This window comes from Canis aureus, chromosome 38 (assembly GCF_053574225.1).
Source record: "Canis aureus isolate CA01 chromosome 38, VMU_Caureus_v.1.0, whole genome shotgun sequence".
In the NCBI taxonomy this organism is placed as follows: Eukaryota; Metazoa; Chordata; class Mammalia; order Carnivora; family Canidae; genus Canis; species Canis aureus.
This window is the reverse complement of record NC_135648.1, coordinates 5,435,227-5,451,374: the sequence shown is the minus strand read 5'-3', so window position 1 is coordinate 5,451,374 and position 16,148 is coordinate 5,435,227. Positions and strand designations below refer to the sequence as shown.

The window sequence follows — 16,148 nt, the reverse complement described above, 5'->3', positions numbered from 1 at the left end:
AATTGATGCTAAAATGAGTGCTGGCAAGAAATCCAGGTGGGAAACATAGGAAAAAAAAAACTATTCACTAGCACTTTCTCATTACATTTAAGAGTGTGACTATCTGTTACCACTTTACCTATAAATTCCAGGCTAAGTGACCAAGATGTGTGAGCAGAATGCTCCCCATCACTTTACCGTCTGTTGGGAACCTCTTGCACCAAGACGCCAAGCACAAGAAAATAATTCCGAATACTTCTGGTACCTAAAAGCTGGCTTTCTTAGCTTTTCTTTGGCCCTAGGAAAGTTAGATTCGATACTTTATTTCAAAGTACTTGGGATGGCCACTTAAAAATATACATGCTATACTATTCTCTTAGAAAATAATCAGATGTGGGCACCTGGATGGCTCAGTCAGTTAAGTGTCTGGCTTCGGCTCAGGTCATGATTTCAGGGTCTTGGGATCAAGCCCCACATCCAGTTCCCTCTTCAGCGGGGAGTCTGCTTGTCCCTCTCCCTCTGCCTGCTGTTTCCCCCTGCTTGTGCGCTTGCTCGCCCGCTCTCTCAAATAAATAAATAAAATCTTAAAAAAAAAATAACAATCAGATGCTTTCCTAGGCACTGCCAAGGGCCATGTGGCAACAACAGATCAGTGAGAGATTGTTTCAATTCTGATATTTAGGATGTGCGATGGAGGCCAATTGGCAGGATCCTTCAGAAGCACATGATTCAGTCACATCAATTCTGATTGGACTGGAAAGTCTCAGTATCCAGAGGAAAATGGAACGCAGGAATAGGATATTAATATTAATGGCACTGGGTCACATATGCACATAGGAAGGCATGCAGCAGAATTCACAAAGAGATTTCTAAAGGCTCTTGGAAAGGTCTAACCTCAGATGGTCTCTCACTCTGCTAATGTCTTTATTAGACACTTCACAGGAGTAAATTGGCAGAAAATGCTTAGAACCTTTGGCCTAACCTGCAGCTGGTTGACTAAGTTTACTACAAATAGACGATTGGATTGATATCGTTACGATAACTACTACTTTCTTTGGGTGCTTTAAATTTAGAGGATGCAGCTCAACGAGGAGATTCGAAACCACTTTGCAAACTGATCATGTTGACAAAGCAGTGAGGCACCTCATCCCTGGTTCTCTATGCACTTCCCAACACATTAATTATTACATTGCTTTGGCCAAGAAACAGTATTATTAGCTCAATTTGATAAGGGCAGAAGTGTAGGTGTAGATATAACTGTTATTATTAAGAAATAGTATTTGTATAATAATAAAGGCTCGATCCTTTACACAGCACTCTTAGCAGGCAGCCTGTGATGATAAAGACAAGTCCCAGGGCAGCGTCGGGAGAAAGACAGAATTCAGTAATTCTAATTTCCAGGCCATTGCTCAGTCTGTGGCCCGTGCTTTCCTTCTATTTTTCACTGTAAAGTTTAAGTGTCCTGCTTCGATATTTTTCCTTGGAGAGGCAATGTGGTGCCGTGGAAAAGAATATGGATTTTAATATCAGCTTTGCCATTTACTAGATATGTTGACCTTGGGCGACTTTCTTCATCTCTCAGACTCAGTTTCTCCATCTTTAAAATGAGGATAGAAGTATTAACCTGCAAGTCTGGCGTAGATAATAAAGCACTGCCACCTAAGAGTGGTGTAGGGAATAAAAACAGTGCCTTGCAAGCGTGGTATATTACATGGAATAGAGTCTTGCCGATGACAAGTAATCAGCCAAGATGCCATCCCTCCTTCCCCGACCCTGCACCCAACCCCCTCCCTGTCCCCTCACATACGCTATCTTCTTAGATATGACACTAGATCAAATAGCTCAATAAAATATGGGATCCATGTGAAATTTCCACCCCTGCTGATGAATCAACTCTCTCTGATTATCTATATATCTCCCATCCCTGATCAACAGCTACCTAAGAGTAGAGGGCATGTCTACAACCTCTGCCTATTACCCTTTCACCTCTGATCATGTGGTGACTATGGAAGAGAGGGAGAAATTATTTGTTGGGTGACTGTCATATACTAAGCACTATTGTAGCTACTGGGGAAGCAGAAACAATCTAGACAGATCAAGATGTTCTCCCACAGATGAGACACTACCCCTGCCCTGCAAGGTTGTTACAAAGATCCAATAAAGGCAGCAGATCTAAAGACATTGGATACGGAGGCTACATATCAGAATAACCATGAGTGTTAACAGTTACTTCGCTAAAAGAGGCATGTTCAGTAAACTATTCGCCCATTGGACACATGTTATGATGTTGTGGTTGGAAGTTCTTCAAGTAGTAAGTACAGAAGATTTCTGATCTCTCAATCCAAACACAAAAAAGTATGGAACTATAGAAGAGATAAGAGGGAAATCTCCTAAAGTTACAAGATGTGGCTAGAAATGGGCCTCGGAAATATAACCCACTATTGAGTCAGACACATTACTTTGAATTTCTGATTTTGACTTGGTGTCGACCATGGGTGTGGTCTGCCTATGTCTTCTGCTATTTCGGAAATTATGCCATTCCTCTCGGATGTTCTGTGATCCTACCTCCTGGTGTTATCTTCTGGTGTATGGAATAAATGTGAGCTCAAGGAATCCAGATTAATGCAACAAGTCCTTACAGTCCCATCAGACTTCTAGTTGCCTAGCCAAGGCCCATTCTCTACCCTTCCTCCTCAGAAACAAAAATCCAATGTATTTAGAAAATATACCCAGGCAAATGATTACATTCTCAGGCTTTCTTGAAGCTAGCAATGGTCATGGGACCAAGTTCTGGATAATAACGTGTATGTGGAAGTGTTTATGGGAGTTTTAAGAAGGCTCCTTCAAGGAATGATTCAAATGAGAACTATGCCCTTCCTAACCTTCTCCATCCTTCCTTACTGCCTGGAACATTGATGGGATGGCTGGAAATCCAGCAGTAATGCTAAATTATGAGGGGACCTTGGGGATAGAAGCTAAATGCAGAATGATGGCTTTATAAGGCCCCTCGTTCTCCGATGACTCACTTTTGGAATTCTATTCCACAAGATATTATTTAAGCCACCATTTTTTTTTAAATGTTGCCAGCAGACAGATCTGATGCTAGGTGATACAGGGTTGCTAAGCTGTCTAAGAGAATCCTGGATTTCCTTGGAATCAATTTTGGAAACATAATATGAAAGATGATGCACAGCCTCGCAGATACTACCTAATAAATTCTGAGGGGTCTAGCGCATATGCTGTGCTAAAGTGCAGGTTGGACATATATCATTTCCAACAGCAGCAGAAGGAAGTACGTTTTCTAGCAAAAAGATCAAAATAGTGGATAGTGAGGGGTAGGAGTGTTGGATCCTCGAGTCCTGAAGATACCTTATTAAAAAATGAGAGAGTGAGAGATCAAGAGAAAAAGAAGGAAAGGAAAAAGGAAGAATTCAGCATGTCAGAGTCATCCGAGACTGACTTTCCAGTGGAGGAAGGAAATGAACAAAACAGATCAATAGAACCGTTATCAAATTTGTTATCATGGCAATAAATATTACCATTATCATGGTCATCTAATTATGTTGCCATTGATTGGACGTTTGTGTGAAAGGAATGCAACAGCTACAATCCCACCAGGAGCTCCCCACTTAGGCTAGCTGGGCTCTCTGACTTTGCTCCATCCACTGGTCTTAGCCCCTGAGGAATCTTCTTCACTGGCTTACACTGCTGTTTGCCAGGAACTGACCCTGTAGCAGGAAAGTCGATCATATTATCGGAGTCAACGCTGGGTTCCACTCCTTCCGTCCAGTAAGTAGTATGCAAAGCCATGACATCTCTGCTCTATGATGAAGTTATTCATTACCACTTCGCATTCATCACTGTCAACTGCTCTACAGTCACTTTCAGAAGCCATGCCTCTAGCATTTTCAAGCAGTAAGCTGGGTAGGACTATTAACCCCCAGTCTGTAGATCTCTAAATATAAGCCCAAATTTGACGAAAATGATCTCTATGTGTTTTTGTTTTTATTTTGAGTCAAGCTGCAGCTCTTTGATTTCATTTTTTTTTTAAGTCAGTAGTTAACAGGGTTAGTTATAAATGGACTGTTTTTATTAGGCAGTTTCCTCAAGCTGATATCTGGGTTCTAATTGTAGATAATGGCCTGAGTATATCATTTTTTCATTTAATTCATTCATTCATTCACTGTTTAGGAGGAGTCTCCTACTGTACTGGAAATCCAGTTTTAGGAACCTCAGTGTTGAATATTGAATACGTGTTGGATCCTTCAGTCAACAAGTAATGATACCCTGTAGTTGAAGGCTTTGAAGACTTTTCTCCCCATACCTAGGATAGAACAAGTATCAAATACCTACAGGTTTCCCTATTCTGGAGTTTGTCTAGAATTGATTGCAATGTGAGTAGAAAAGCTACTTTTCTCTTCAAGACTCCCTAGAAGACTGTCCTTCAAATATGGGTATTTTTTATTTGGCTCTTAGATGAAAACCACAACTCAGCTTTTCTTCTTGCCCATAAATTTGCATTTTTTCCAGATGGGATATGGTTTCGCCTAGAAAGGTTAAAGAAATTTCTATTTTAAAAGAATTAAACCATTGGCTGTTAGCTCCAGGTTTACAAGTCCCTCTTGGAATTGATGATGACATTTCTTTGCTACTAATGTAGGTGATTTTCACCCTAGTACTTCACTGTAGCTTTGGTGGTTCATAAATCAAGCACGCATACGTGTAGACACACACACACGCACATGCACGCATACATGCTGACTACAGTCTCCTAGGATAGCAGCCTCACATAGTTGTCTTCATCTAGAGATCATAACTACGACGATGGCCAGGGGACTTATTAAAACACTCTCACCATTTATTAGAGAAGTATAGTGAAAAAGGGGGACAAAAAGGTTGGCTACCATCCTACCAATGCAACCAACAGGGACCCACAGCCCATTTCTGCAGTTACTTCCTTGTACAGATATTACATTTAAATGACAGGAGCGAAAGACTCTGATCTACTATACCATTATTCTTTCACTCTTGGATCTGAAATACATTTTACTTATAGGACCCTTTCTGGCTGCTTGTTAACAGGAATTGCAATTTATAACCTTGGAAACCTGTCCAGTGTTCTTTGGAATAGTAAAAGCCTACATCTAAATCATATGAATTCTGGATCACTAAAGAATTTACCAAAATGCACTCCTGGCCCACTGAATCCAGAGATGTGTTCCTCAGGGCCCACGGGTGCTATTCATACTCCATGTGCCTTCAACAGCCAGAGACTACTTGGCCAACTTTTCTGCTTATGTCTTAGAAAATGTGTCTCTCAGTATATACCTGAGTAAAACTATTAACACCACATAGTAGCAAAGAAGAGGAAGAACTAGCCCTTTCCTCTAACACCAATACTCACACATACATACCTTACCAGCTCTTGTTAGGTTTTCCCTATAGTTTTACCTACAATATTTAATAATGTTCCAAGCCTGATGGTTTTGAAATCTTTATCCTGTATCTAGTAACAGTGAACAAATACCAGTATCCACAGGTACAGTTAATTTTCCCTTTTCTGTTTTCCCAAAGAATTTTGCAAATATTTATATTATCAAGCACTTATTCTTATGTATTAAAGAGTTGATTATGTATTTACCTGTTATATAAACTCTTGAGTTCCTTGAGAGCAAAGATAATGAAGGTCTTATTCATGCCTGGCACATAATAGACACATATTCAATATTTTGCAAATTAATGAATGAATCCACATTGAATCTGAAATATCTTACACAAATCATTGGTACCTAATCTAAATATACTAATTCCATATTACATAAAGCCTTATTAATGGGGTCTGAGCTTGGTGAGTCCCCCCCCTACAAATTAGTCGTAAGTTTATTTTCTCATCCACTGGTCCTACCTCTAACATAGTCAACTTATTAGCAATATAGCTGCCTGTTACTGTGTGTCAAGTTTATGGCCACTAGACTGTGAGTTCTCTGAAGACAGAACGGAGTCTTTCCATATTTGTTATCCTTTCCATACTATTAGTTAGAATATAATTTCTCCATCATATGGCTCAGCACATAGAAAGCATATGGCATGAAGCGATGGCTCAATGTGTTTTGTTGCCATGGTCACAGATCACCGTAAAGAAACCGGTAGCCCACAGGAACTGAACCTATAGTGTTGAATCAGTGACTACGATGCTCCTGGCCTCCGCCAATGGGTGGTAGGACTTCATCACCATCCCAGTCTTCTCTGCATCCACGCCCCCCCAGTCAGTCCCTCACTTGTAACTTTGATTTCCTCTCCTCATATTTCTATCAAACTGTCTCTTCTCCAGATATAAAAATCTTTAAAACATAACCTGACTTCCTCTTACTTCATTGAGGCCAGTAACTACCTACCTTTCTCTGCAAAGAAATGGAGGCTTTCCATGAGGGGCACTTGCATTTTTTTTTTAAGCTATAGAACTCTGGTATGTATGCCTAAAGAAATGGACACTGTAATTAAAATATAAAATGTTACTCAAATATTTCAATATAACCTATTTTGTCTCTGAGATCTCAGGTAAATAAATGCTAATGTGTAAGGAAACACACACACAGAGTTACTTCATAAATGCTGCAGCAGGAACTGTGTCCAATCACAGAAAAAAAGAGACGGCAGTGTGCAACTTAAATGAGAAGGAAGAAAAAAGGCAAGAGAGGGGAAAAAGTATAATCATTGAAACTTTTAAAGACAGCAATTTAAGCAAATTGCCATATCTGCTTTTAGAAATGAAAGGGGAAGAAAAATGCTCATTTCTTTTGAAGGAAAATTGAGTAGGTCAATCGTCTCAATAACCACTAACAAAAGACTGGTTTGGGTGGTTAGGGAAGCTGCTCAGTAGCAGGTATTCATTGAATCTTGTAATAATTTCACTCACCACAAGCTGTGCAAGAGAACCAAGCACTGTGTAGAATGCAGCCTGCTAGGTAACACATCAGCAGCTGAGGTGGAAAAATAAAACCCGCAACCAAATATTTCTTGAGCTTTATCGCGTGATTATTTACTCTAAAGGCAGGAAGCTGTATATGGAGCCCATTGAAAGCACATGAGCAGGTGAGGTTTCAGAGTTTAAAAAGCACATAGAGTACGCATGTAGTGTAGGGCTGAGACTGATTGACACCGGGGGAACCCACATTATTCAAGATGTGTCATCTTAGATGGTAGAGTGGTCATGAGTCCTTCAACTAGGGCTTCCGGGATCAGTTAAGCTTCCTGAATAATTTACTGAGCACCGACGGTATGCATGACATTAGTAAGCGGCATGGGGAGTATGAAGAGGAGAAAACATGCTTCCGGTCTATAAGGGACCTCTACCAAAACTGGTATCACCAAACAGACCAACCATCACACCACCCAGAAACAACTGAATAGTTAGAAAAATACTGTTCAAGCTAGACGGTGCTACAGGATAATTTACATAAATAACAGTGGAAGGAAGGAGAATTGAGGGAGCTCTTCGGAGAAGGTTTCCTGCAGAAGGTGAGAAATGGGGCCATGGAACACAATGCAGATCCGAACCCTGTTTTCTTGTTTCCTTAAATAGCTGCACAATTCAACAAGATCAATTAATAGTTAAGACCTGTAGATTTTAGGAAAGGGGGTTTTATTTCAATGTTATTTAATTTCATTTTAACTAATTAATTAATTAAGAGAGTGCCCAGGTGAAGGGAGGGACAGAGAACCGCAGGCAGACTCTGTGTTGAGCATGTGGAGCCTGACGTGGGGCTCAATCTCACGATCCCAAGATCATGACCGGAGCAGAAATCAATAGTTGGATGCTCAACCAACTGAACCACACAGGTGCCCCTTAAAGTTACTTTTAAAAATGGAATAATTCGAATTATCCACCAGAGCCTAAAGACAGCTTTATATAGAACACGAGCAGTCTGTATCAACTGGCTGATTTTTCTATCACCGTAAGTAAAATCTCACCTAATTTTTCCTTTGTAGAAAAGATGCTATGGTCTAACTCAAGAAGAGCTAGAGGTATAGCCACTTTGGAAAACAGCCTGGTAGTTCTTATAAAATTAAATATAAAGTTACTCTATGACTTAAGTCCTAGGTGTTCACCAAGGAGAAGTGAAAATCTATGTCACACAAAGATTTATGCACAAATGTTCACGGTAGCTTTATTCATAAGAACCCCACACTGGAAATGATCCAAATGTCCATCAATGGATGAATGGATAAACAAATTGTGGTATTTTCCCACAATGAAATCATATTCAGCAACAAAAGGAACACATTTTTGAGCCAAGCACCAACGTGGGTGCATCTCAAAATACTATTTTTGAGATTTTATATATAAGAAGGCTGACACAAAAGACTACATTCTGTATAATTTCACTTACATGAAATTCTAGAAGAGAAATGATACCATTGTGACAGAAAGGGGATTGCCAGAGGCAGGGATGATGTGTTGGGGGGGTGGCAGTGGCTGTATCGGGGCATGAGGCAACTTTTTAGGGTGATAGAAAAGTTCTCTATCTTAATTGAAGTGGTGATTGGGGGAGATACATATATTTGTCAAAGCTCATCAAACTATACACATAAAATAGGTGCATTTATTTATGTAAATTATACCTCAAGTTGATTAAAAATACAAACTAAAAAAAAAAAGAGGCAACATTCATACTTCAATATTGAAGTAAAGGCTCTGACATATTTCCCTCACTGAATCCTACTTTATTTCTTGATTTAGGGAACTGATCCACTCCACCTTTCAATACCACTAATGTCACATGTGATACGTGTCAATCTAACTTCAAGCAAACCCATCATTCAGGGACCTGAGAGCTCAACAGGCCAAGGCTCACGGAAGGAGCTCTCTTTGGGGGGCTCTGCTGTCAGGTGCTGAGAAAACACAGAGTGGGGCACACGTCTCAGGGCTGCCCAAAGTCAAGGCCAGGGGGTCCTGAGGTACTTCTGCTGGGCAGGATCCACCTGGACGTGTCCCTTACTTCCTAAGCCTCCTTGGATCTCGGTCACCAGCATTACCTCCCATTTCCCCTCATAATCCTCCTGAATAACCTACAGATCGTCCTTCTGAGGGGCCGAAAACACACACGGGCCTTCACCCAGTGTCCCTTCTGTGGGCCCCCCCGTATGAAGCTCTGGGCTCCACCTCAACACGTGAAGGAAACCGGACAGTGGGAAACAACGTGTCCATCCCCTGGAGGTGGGCGAGCCTCGCCCTCCTCCCCCCACTCGGCCTCGCTGACTTCCCGTCTCGCGCCCCTCCATCCGTCCATCTTGTCTACCTCGTATTAGGTTGACAATTATTTTTCTGACTTTCGCGGCATTTCCTGGCTTGTGCCTTTGTTCAAAACCTATGTCTCTTCCGGAGGATAACGCGTGTGTCATTGTTCCTCGGGTGGCTTTCTCCCCTCTCTTTATTCGGGGAGCGGAGGAATGGATTCTCCTCAAAGAACGAGGATGAAAGGGGGAATTAGATGGAGACGAGAGAGCGTGGAATGAGAGAGGAAGGTGTCAATTAAAAAAATGAACCCCACCGCATCCCCCTCTTGACAGGTGGGGTGAGTGGAGCTGACAGCCGTCGCATTAGCTGGCTTTGGTGGAACCCTCGTGCCTCGTGGTCCCCCGAGCTCCAAAGGAGTGATTCCAGGCCTAGCGGACACACTCACACATTTTCACTTGGTGTTCCAACGCCTCCCCCGCAGCTATTTCTAATAATGGTAATTATAATGATTTGAGGCTTAAGCAGGGCAATTCCGGCCTGAAGGCAGATTGTAATGAAGTAGTCAGGGTGAAGGGAAGGGAGGGGGCCGCGTGGAAGGGGCCGGACGGGCCCTTTCAGGCCTTAACCAGCTTTGTCTAGTCAAGTGCAACCGGGGCAGCCTAGGCCGCGGGCCCCAAGTCGCAGCCCGCCCCGCAGGACAGTCAGAACCCGGTTTCTGCGGGGGAAGGGGGATCGCTTACACCCGCAGACAGGCCAGGCTGGCTCCCGGGCAAACCGACAGCTCTGCGTGCGGCCACTCGCCCCGGGCGGTGGCTGGAGGCCCGCCTGCCCTGCCCTGCCCTGCCCAGCGCCTCCCCGGCCCGCCCGCCGCAGAGAACACTGTCTTGGAGCCTTGGCCGGAATCCAATTACTGCTGATATACATCTTCTCTGGACTCCAAATGGCTCTCTCTGCCATTGAAGGATACCCCGGAATGTTGAAAACTTGTCCTGATTGCAGAGTTAATGGTCATGTGGTCCCCGGCTCTGACGGAATGGCCTTAGGGGGAGCCTTGATGGGCCTCCCCAGTCATCAGGGCCACCCCACCTCTCCGCTCAGCCCTTATTAAAGCCATTCGTTCTGAAAGCTAAATGAGTATGTTTCCTCTTCAAATGCTCGAAAACAATAGCAGCAGCCAGCGCTCCCGTAGAACAATGCCGGCTTAATCACCTTTCTCTTTCCTTCTCCCTCCTGCTCTTGGGCTCTCGGCTCCCACTCTCCGCAGTAAGGCCTTTACCTACCTCTCCGAGCTTCCATACAACAGGCGTATGAGCACACGCAGACGGGCACACGCGCATCCGTGCTATTTACAACAAATTTCCAAAGTGCAAAACACATGCACGTTCTAGATACGCAATAACCTACAGAATTTAATCCCACTATGTCTAGATCAAGCGTATCTCTGCATGTTTATTTGTGGCCCCTCTAAGCAATCCATAAATTCTTACGCTGCCAAGTGTTGAATGAATCCGGGAATCTAAACACTTTATTTTACAAAAGGAATATCTGTTTTTTCAAATGATCGTGGCGTTGCAAATACGGAATGTACTTACATTGTGACTGGAATAGAGATGAGCTAAAGCTACGGTGTGTATATACATAGCTTATACAATATAGTGTAAATAATTGCATAAAACATAATGAAACAAATTAAGCATTTAAATTAAATTTTAACTGGAAATGAATACTTTTCTAATAGCATTAATGAATTATAGAAGCATTTAGAAGGTTCTCTGTTTCACTTTTCACCTAATTTCCATAGTTCTTGCTATGCAGCTCAGAAAATAATGCCATGATATTATCTCTTTATTCCACGTTTCCTTAGTTCAGAGATTTTCCTAACGTAATTGGTTTCATTGGCAAAAGGCAGCCCCACAAAGATTCCCTCTCCAGATCACAGTACCATCCAATAGAGCTTTATCTTTCCCATTCTTCAACATTTACATGCAGTCCAGGCACCTAAGTAAATACTGCCACAGAGAGGAAAAATGTTCAATATGTCAAACTTTATTTGTTACTCTGGGTAATGGTGTATTATTAGTTTTATCACACTATATAATTCACTAGTACAGGTAATTTAACACCACGTTATTCTCAGGGCCTAGTACTGTGTGTGACATACAACAGGCATTCAAAAAGTATTTGTTAAGTCGACGCCTTATATGATAGTCATATCACATAAGGGGAAAAAGCTACCCAATCCCTAAACTTCAAGAATCAGTACATGGTGGGTCACGGCAAACACATCATCTGATGGTGATGGTGTGCAAAACAAACAAAATCGCATTAAAAGAGAAATTCAAATCACGAAGTTGATTATTCAGACAAGAAATAATAGGATGTATTTAAGTAATTTAGCATGGCAGTTTTTCTATTTTTTGGATTTTAAGCATGCAAATGAGTTGCCCACTGAAGTTGATTTTGGTCCATTATGTACAAGAGATGTTTCCTTCAAACCATCGCTGGTAATCGGGACCTACAATACTATACTTTTTACAACAAAATTCCAGGAAAAAATGAAAAAGGAGATAACTTCAAAATATAGAGCACTAGCATCTGATTATTAGTGCTGTACATCAAGTGCACGCCCACTAAAATCTCATACAGCTGAATGTCCTTTAAAATCACAATCTGCAGGCCCGCCGCTGGGCCAGAATTCAAAGGCTTTCTGCAGAGATTTGAAAAATGGCAACAAATGAAAGTATCAGCATCTTTAGTTCAGCATCCTTGGCTGTGGAGTATGTAGATTCACTTTCATCTGAGAATCCTCTACAAGAACCATTTAACAATGCTTGGAAATATATGTTGAATTATACAAAGCTCCAGATTGCAACATGGGGATCCTTGATAGTTCATGAGGTTCTTTATATCTTGTTCTGTTTACCTGGATTTTTGTTTCAATTTATATCTTTCATGAAAAAGTACAAAATTCAAAAGGATAAACCAGAAACATGGGAAAACCAATGGAAATGTTTTAAAGTACTTCTCTTTAATCACTTGTGTATCCAGCTTCCTTTGATCTGTGGAACTTCTTGTCTTACAGAGTATTTTAATATACCTTATGATTGGGAAAGAATGCCAAGATGCTATATGCTTTTGGCAAGATGCTTTGGCTGTGTGGTGATTGAGGATACCTGGCACTATTTCCTGCATAGGCTCTTACATCACAAAAGAATATATAAATATATTCATAAAGTTCATCATGAGTTTCAGGCTCCATTTGGAATGGAAGCTGAATATGCACATCCTTTGGAAACTCTGATTTTTGGAACTGGATTTTTCATTGGAATCATGCTTTTATGTGATCATATCATTCTCCTTTGGGCATGGGTGACCATTCGTTTGATAGAAACTATGGATGTCCATAGTGGCTATGACATTCCTCTGAACCCTTTAAATCTGATCCCTTTCTATGCTGGTTCTCGGCATCATGATTTCCACCATGTGAACTTCATCGGAAACTATGCTTCCACATTTACATGGTGGGATAGAATTTTCGGAACAGACTCTCAGTTTACTGCCTATAATGAAAAGATGAAGAAGATTGAGAAAAAGATTCAATACATATCTCATTAAACCATCCTGAAAACACACATCTATCCTGAATTGAAGCAAATAGCGAATGTTGCTTCTGCGAATAGCTAACATTGCTTCTGCGGAGCAGAAATAAACATGTGTGTTGGCTGCTAAGTGATACAAAGAACATAACAACCTTTAATTATCTTCCTAGTGGAAACTTTTTCCACTTTACATAAATGTTCTGTATGTGTAGAAATAAGTAAATATATAATGAAGCATGATTTTCATGAGGAAGTTGTAAAGGCCATGTTGGTAACCTTAAAGAAAGGTTTTAAGTAATGGAAGAAGTATCAATCTGTGTCTTTCCCCCAGTGACACCATAGGCCTGAAGTTAAAATTGGTCTCTAAAATCTAGTAAATATATAGTGGCTATTTCAGTATCTCTTAGGGTGTTGGACTCATGTTGAACTAAACATTTTCTAGAATTTGCCTAAACATCAAAGTATCATGGGTTGAACCATATCAATCAACAGTGAGAGTGAGGCTGCCAAATCAGCAACAGCCCGCCCCAAGAACTTCCACTCTTCTCCTGAGCTGACTGGTTTGGGGTGATTTTCCTTTGAGAAGTCCTTTTGGATTGCAATGTACTACTGGTATCTATAAATTAAGGCATTTCCGAATTGCTGTAAATGGAATATTTTAGTCTAAAGGTTTTTGGGTTACTTGAATTTTTTTTTAAAAATTGAGCTTTATTTCTGCTCTTTACCCTTTCATTTTTGTGTATCAAGTTTTCATTATACTTAAAACTGTATCTTGAAACATTGTGAACTGACTTGCTGTATTTGTACTTTGAACTATTGAAATAAATGTGATTTTGTCTGAAAAAAATCACAATCTGCAAACGCATGGAGTAAAATACAAGTGCATATACATAACGAACCCACACCTACACAACACAGCAACATATAGTATGTAAGGACACGCATGTACACAATAAAGCCCAGCAATCCATTTGTCAATGCGTCAACTAAAGAAAAAAATGAGTAGAATATTTCTGTGGACATAGCAAGAAACAAACACAAAAAAGGGTCTATTTTTTAAAGCACATTTTAATTGTATAAAGGTTATTTTGCTTTAATTGATTAAGAGGTTTAATTAAGATTTAAAAATATTTCATAAAAGTTAAAATTTCTCTTATAATTATAATTAACTCAACTATAAAGCTGTTTAATAGTTTTCCTTTTCTAATTTATGAAAAATTAATTGGATAGAGTAAAAAAATTAGTTTCAATGTTTCTTCAGCCCTCAATTAAAGTTCCTTTTATGTTTTGGTAGTTCCCTTCTGTCAAATTCAAGACGACCTTACTTATGAACAAGGAGGTTACTTTTTTATAAACATATGGGAGTGCATATCCCAGTATTCTTTTTCTGCACCAACAATCAATGCATCTTTTAGAATTGCACAATCAGGAAAGATCTCTGAACCTGACTTTGAAATGATTCTAGTCCTAGGATTTTCTTAGATGACATGAAGACCTGCCTCACCGCAACAGAAATATCCTCCTGTGTAAGAAGAAAGGTGGTAGTGGGAACAAGACTCTCGAAAGTTGCCCTGCTAGGCACCCAAAGGTGCACATGACCCAGGGTTCCACAGTCCAGCAAGCAGGAGGCACCACTACGTTAATAGTGGTACTCCCCCTTGTGAGATACAAGAGTGAATGAGACACATGGCCTGGCACCCTAAGCCCAGAGTTCTTAGGCCACTTGATGAGTCGTAAACACCCTGAGGTTGATGGGGTCACCCAACAAGTAGATAGAATGAGGTCCATCTGCAGCCCATCTGAGGTTAGAACTCTATAGGAATATCAATATCTAAGGGTCTAATGGAGAAAGAGAAGCCCATTAAAGGGAACAAAATCATTCAGAATCAAGAGGTCATGAAGAAAAGTGTTAAACACAGCAACGATAGAGGCCCAATAAGATGAAGACTGTAAATTACACATTACATTCAAGCAGCTGTGTGGCTTTGGTGACATTATCTAGAACAGTCTAAGGATGGGGCAAAGGAAGACTGTGATAGGCCGAGAAAGATCAGAGGCGGATTTCTGTCGTCAAGCATTGGAATGACAGGAGGAAGGGAAAGACTGACTGTGTAGCGACAGAAGGACAGAGCCACAGATAGGTTCCTGGAGGTTACAAAAGACTTGAGAATGCCCACGAGCACACGGAAGACAAACAGAACCACGGATAAAGCCAAGGACCAGAAGAGAGAAGAGACTAGCATAAGGGACACAGGGAGAAGAGTCACCTTCATATAAGAAAGGGAATACCTCTCGGAGGAAGCAGAAGAGGAAGGTGGAATATGGATCCATCTGGAGATAATGTGGGGGGAGATTAAGGGATTCTGAGATCAAAGGGTTCAATTTTCTTCATGAACTAGAACCTAGTGCCATCTGCCAGGCGGAGGCCGCATTCAGGGTTAAGAAGGGAATCTGTTTTAACAGTCACTAGGGCAACCTACTTCTCCGTAAGGCGTGGAAGTGTTAACTGGCAGAGCTGAGAGCCCAGGCGGAGTCGGGGAACAGGTATTTGGGGTGGCACTAATCTCCCATTGGACGGACTGGGTGCCTGCAGGATGCTTAACCATTCCTTTATCCGCTTCTCGCTACAGAAACCGGCCCATGTGTTAAGAAGGGAAGGTAGTACTTAGAAAGAATGGATGACCTGGTGCCGATTGCCAGCCCCTTCTTTTCTTTTTGCTCCAAATTACCTACGGTGAACATCTCAGATGCCTCAGCACCGATAAGGAATTTGGCTTCTTTATCAGCTCACAAAGCCAACAGTGTAATAACAGAAAAAGAAGACAAGGCTGGCTCCCACATCCGCCGGGAAGGCTGGTGCTTTGCGCATCTCTTTGCGGGTTGACCGGGCCCTCTCCCCAACAGCAGCCCTGTCCTTCTGGTGGCCCACTGTGTAGGGAAGGGCCTGGTAGTTGATGCCCTGTGAGGGCCTGAGCGCTGACCCTTCCCGCACCTCTGGCCCTCCTGTCCCGCTGGCGAGCTGGAAGGTCAGGAAGATTTGTGGCAGCAGGGGCCCAGGCGCCATCCACAGACCTGCAGAGCGCACGCAGGCCGCCAAGCCGTGCTCACTTCTGTGGCAGACTTCATAAGGCTCCGCTCTTTGACTGGCGTTGAGTTTATGTGAAAGTAATTAACAGTAATTAATCCTTAATTACAGTAATTAGCCAAGTCGCAGTAAATTAAACCACATCTGGAGCAGATGAGGGCTTCCGAATGGGAGGCAAAGAGAGGCGACAATCGGGAGATGCTGAATTCATCTGACAGCATCTGATTAAGCCTACCTGTTGCTGGCG

General features: G+C 41.6%; 1 protein-coding gene and 1 pseudogene across 8 annotated transcripts in view; one reads left to right on the top strand and one right to left on the bottom strand.

Annotated features, from left to right (window-relative positions):
- The window catches only part of PBX1 (PBX homeobox 1), a 325,636-nt gene that overhangs the window by 138,385 nt on the left and 171,103 nt on the right, over window positions 1–16,148 (bottom strand). The gene's annotated exons all lie outside the window — the stretch shown is intronic.
- LOC144307189 (methylsterol monooxygenase 1 pseudogene) lies at window positions 11,624–12,959 on the top strand (annotated as a pseudogene).